General features: G+C 44.7%; 1 protein-coding gene and 1 long non-coding RNA gene across 2 annotated transcripts in view; both read right to left on the bottom strand.

Annotated features, from left to right (window-relative positions):
* Window positions 1-264, bottom strand: part of RBM25 (RNA binding motif protein 25) — a 32,956-nt gene extending 32,692 nt beyond the window's left edge. Inside the window, 1 exon segment of the mRNA XM_085299853.1 lies at window positions 53-264. The gene's annotated coding sequence lies outside the window, so the exon portion shown is untranslated.
* Window positions 265-1,682: 1,418 nt separating this feature from the next.
* LOC146598700 (uncharacterized) overlaps window positions 1,683-5,056 on the bottom strand; it is a 4,381-nt gene continuing 1,007 nt past the window's right edge. Inside the window, exons 2-3 of the long non-coding RNA XR_014895223.1 lie at window positions 4,403-4,471; window positions 1,683-2,707 (exon numbers count right to left, since the gene is read on the bottom strand). This is a non-coding gene — a long non-coding RNA (uncharacterized LOC146598700). The remainder of the gene's footprint in view (window positions 2,708-4,402; window positions 4,472-5,056) is intronic.

Below are 5,056 nucleotides of genomic sequence, written 5' to 3'. Positions count from 1 at the left end.
CGGCGGAGGCGCCGCCGTCCCTCCCGTCGCCCCGCAGCCCCGCGCTGCTCACCCTCCGTCGCTGAGGGGCAGGAGCCGCGTCGGGAGTGCCGCCTCGGCCCCTCCTGCACGCGCAGGCCGGAGATGGCGCTGGGCAACGGGGGCGCCGCCGCCTCTCGCCGCGCTGGGAGGCCTCGGGGCGCCGCTAGGCCGCGAACACACCGCGCCGAGGCAGAGCCGCCGCGCTGCGCTGGGGTCATGTGAACCACCCCTTCCGTCAGCGGCCCGACCTGCCCCGCGCCGCGCGACCATAGAGCCGCGCCGGCCAGAGCGCCCTCTCGCTCCTCGCCCAGACATAGCGCGCTCAACCATAGAGCGCCCCGGCTAGAAGGGCCGAGAGAGAAAAAAAGGCGTTCGGGCCGCCGCCATGTTTGTGGGGGCCGGTCCCGCGGCCGGCCCGGGCCGCGCCATCTTGAGGTCGAGCGCTGCCGCCCGGGGCTTCCTGGCGCCGCTGGCTGCGGGCCCCGGCGGCCGCGGGCCGCTCCCCGGACGCCGCGCTCGGTGTGCGTGGCCACCTCGCGGGACACAGCCGGGCGGGCAGCCTTCCTGCTGCCGGCGCTGCGGAAGGCTGCTGAGGGAACACGTGCTTCAGCTGCCTGACGGCTTACCAAGTTTTAAGGGTCTAGAAAGCTAGTGAGCGATCCTGTTGTCAGCACAGATGTGTATGTGCCGTGCRGAAGGCTGCATCTCAGCTGAAAAATCTCTAAGCATTCAGGGATCAAAAAGAGCAAACAATGCCCCTCCGAGGCAGGCAGACCCTCAGCAAAAAGACATCTTTGTACTGGTCCTAGCCGCAGTCTGCTAGTGGTACTTTCCCTGCCCTACTTCCAGTGGCTAGACTACATTAAAAGACACTTCAAAATGTGTGYGTCCTCCCAACATTACTTATAAGAGAGTAATTGCTCTATTTACCACAACGATGGCAAGCAATTGCGAATGGGAAGAGGAAGATTGTGAATGGAATGAAGGCAGTCTCGCAGACCATCACGAAGCAGAGCACAACACGAGTACGTGTCAAAGCTGTTCGAAACATTCTGGACTGGCTAGGGAAAAAAGCTTATTATTTCTGTATTACATTTTCCTTGTTTATGGAGGCTGTATTAAAAATGCTCAAAGATCAAACCTGATGGCAAACGATCTTCACAAATATCACCAGCTACCTGTAACGGCAAGAAAAGCATTCAAAGCAGACCCTGYTAACTACCTGAATGTGAGGCAGGCAGAGCTCACAAAATGGACTTTGTATGTGCTACTGAACARTCAAAAAGCGAGTTGAAACTGGGGTCCTGTTCATCACCTTGCTTTGCCAGATGTTTACATGCAAAGTTAAAAATTTTAGTAGTAGATACAGGAAATATTTCAAGACTGAAAGCAATTTCTTCCTCTTTTAGAAACAGCATAATTGTTTCCCATTAATTACAACTCATTCCATACAGCTTCTGACTACTATTAATCTTTCAAACAAATCATAAATATTTATACTTATTTAGRTAAATATAGTTCTCATTTTGCATTTTGGAGGAAACCCAAGGTAAGAGGAAAGGACAATCTTCCAGGTTTCATGTTTCTATGCTATTGTATGAAATGAAAATTATTATCTACTTGAGAAAGAAATGTGAAATCCAATCTCACTTGTATTGCTTTAACATGCCTTTTTATTTACAGGGAAAAATCACAAAGGTTTCCTTGACCTAGATGTTCATCTTTTTTATTTAACCAAAGAAATTCTGCATTTACGCTCCTTATTCATATCCTACACTTTAGTCTTCAGTATCCTTTCTAACCAAACAAGAAATTGCATCACAAGAATCCAGCAAAGCTGTTACTTTCACATCTCTGCTCTTTCTGCTATTGTTTTAGAATTACCTATCCCTAAACCTATCCATCAATGTTATATTTTTACTTTAATTGTGAAACTGTTAGGATCCCATTTTCCAGATACCGATCACAGTTCACTTTATTCAGTTACTAGCTGTAGGCTTCAGAGTTTGATGCTGAAGCTGATCAGGAGTCCAGTAAAGAGACCTTTTAAAAAAAGGCCAAAAATAAGAACCGTCACTTACTAYGTTTGCGGACTGTTTTGAATTTCAACTGTGATAAACCATTCCAAACATGTTAGGCAGCATCTCGGGGTGYAAATTTCAGATTGTTTCTACTCAGCATAACATTTTAAATGTTTTATGGCARGAACAGAACTCTAGTCTACAGCTCCAAAATAACTGAGTAAGAAGTATCCACTACAACAATGAAGCAGGAGTACCATCTTTTAAAACTGTCGCCAGTCATCAGGATCCAGGATCCGCCTTACCTGCACTATCCAATGTGGGTTTCTCTCTCCCTGGCACATCCTATGTTAATCCCATGGAAATCAACAAAAATCATGTACAAGAAGCAGCTGGAAGTAATTTTTGCCTTAAAACAAAATCAAATGATGATTTTTAATGGAGCATATGAATTTAAAAGCTAGGAAGATTAAATCTACATTTAAATCCTGTAAGTATACAGGTGGTAAACAAGGAAATTCATATGAAGGTGGTGAAGAAAAACCTGTGATCAAATCTGTTTTCTGCAGCATTTTGGAACATAGTGTGAAAATAGTCAAGGGAGAAATGGAGAGAATACATAAATCTTCACAGGAGGATCCACATTTGTTCACTTCTCAAATCACCTAGAAGAGGGAATATAGGAGAACTGATTCTCTGAGATCTAAAGTAAGAGTGAAGGACTTCTTAAAGAGCACACTTGGCTGCTTCATTTTACTGGCATATATTTAAAGGGCAGCCTAAAACCTGACTGTGACAGGAAAACACAACTTGGACCCAAGCACAGAGACACCACATAAACTTCATATTCCAGGAGGGCCAGTGCTGCACTTCATCTTTCTAAGAGAGAGGCAGAAAACAGTGGGGGCAGAAAGTTTAAGCTTTATCTAGAAAGAAATAACTAGCACAGCTATGTACTTTTTATAGGATATAATATTTTAAATAAAAGTAACTTTTGAGTGTATTTTTGTTAATAATACCACAAAATGAATAATTACATTTTGTATTGTCTTCCCCATACTTTTTTTTTTTTTTTTTTTTTTTTTTTTTTTTTTTTTTTTTTTTTTTTTTTTTTTTTTTTTTTTTTTTTTTTTTTTTTTTTTTTGCCTCTCTTTCTATCACATTACCAATCTAAATACAGCCACTTAGAGGAAGATCTCTTAGAAGCCAAACTCACTGATATGATTCATTTTAAATCTCACAAGGCTATTCATTGGCTCCCTGTGGGATAAAACTTTCTACCTCCTATGTATGGAATATATGCACTATACAGAGATTATTCACTCTGAAGACATTTGGCTCAGGAAAGGTTTATATTTACAGATGTCCATTTCATTAATCTGTTTGATTAATCTTTTCTGAAAAAAAAAAGAATTAAAATGCCTTATCACAATAGTATGAAACAGAACAGGAAAGAGAATCACTTCCCACCCTTCAGTCATTATCATTAAACTGCACAGAAGAGAAATGGTTGAATCATATAAGTGCCTAGAAGCACAAACATTTTGTCARTATGTATCACATTTAGATTTCACTCAGACTACATGTAGATCTGTATCACATCACACCTAACCTAGTTAAAACACATTTTCCCTCCTAAGTACAGGCAAAATTTCTGTTCTGCAACACAGAATCTAGTAGAATCAAAAGTACTTCAACCATACACTTGAATTCAGGCACAGCCTTGGAAACAGATAGTTTTAGAAACTTAGCTGATGCCTCATTTCTGTGGTAATGAGGCCTGCTGATATAGCTTTCTGAAGTGATGATACTTCACCTTACGAAAGGTAGGTTAGGTATCATTGCAGTCTATATGGATATCCAGTTATGTAATTTGGTCTCCTCTTGAAATTATTTCTATAGAMCCAAACCAAGAGGACCAAATCACACAGCACTTCAAAGCTGCCTTTCAATGGCTACCAATGTGTAAACTTCACTGAAGCAAAACAGCACATCTCCYTCCTGCAATTAGGTAACCATTACTGTTTTGAGCCCACAGTCCAGCCAGTCCAGGTATTTTAGAAGATAAACTGCTGGTTATACTACCACAAAAATATTTTGTATATTATACAAATCATATTCTGCTTGCTTAAGTACACATGCAATTAAAAATGACTTGTCCTTTTGTAGTACCATTCTACCATACCAAAGTGAGCCAAAAGCTCACTGCAGTCATTGCTGGTTCAGATTATTTCCTCTTTTTGTCAGCTCTTGGATTGTCTCTGYGTGCTTCCCCCTTCCCCGAACAGTCCACAACAACCCCCTTCCACTCCCACAGTTCCAGTTTCTGACAGAACGACCATCTGCTRTTTGGCAGTCACCTGTTTCAGATCTGTGGTCTCTTTCCACTATGTGAACAGTGGCAGTTCACACATTAGCTGTAACCACCTCTGCAAAACAGAAAAAAAAAGGATATTATAATGAATGGTGGCACTGTCTGTCAGGGCTTCCTTAAGTGACTTGACTAGTATACRAAAGTTTAGTGCCCAGCACACTCTCTGAAGGACATGACCTACTTATTTGCAAGACCTCAAGGCCTGGAAATAACAGTGGACAATAAACTACAGGCTGTGCTCCAAGAAGCGTAAGAAAAGAGAGCTCCGCTGCGAATTTCATCCCTCAGAGACCAGCTCAGGGGTTCTTCGTCTCCTCTGGGACTGCTGCAAAGGGCGGCCAGCCCRCCTGCCTCCCTGCCAGCCCCAGTCAGGGGGCCTGCCGGGCTCCCAGCGCCACCGAGAACCCGCGAGCCCCGGGGGAGCGGACAAAAACAAAACAAAACAAAAACAAAACAGGAGATGGCGAACGGCCCAGACCCACTGCGCCCTCCGAGGCCACCCCCACGCCAGAGCGCCGGCACCGCCCCTTCAGCAGCGGCGCGCAAGCGTATTCCCCCTCCCCCCGCCGCCCCAGCCGTTAACGGCGCGCGCCGCCCCCCACGCGCCAGCAACGCCCCTGCGCGCGCAGCGCTTCCCCTC

Source organism: Rhea americana, unplaced genomic scaffold (assembly GCF_003343005.1).
Source record: "Rhea americana isolate MKP2758 unplaced genomic scaffold, rheAme1 scaffold_155, whole genome shotgun sequence".
NCBI lineage: Eukaryota > Metazoa > Chordata > Aves > Rheiformes > Rheidae > Rhea > Rhea americana.
The sequence above is the reverse complement of the archived record's forward strand: the minus strand, read 5'-3'. Positions and strand labels throughout refer to the sequence as shown.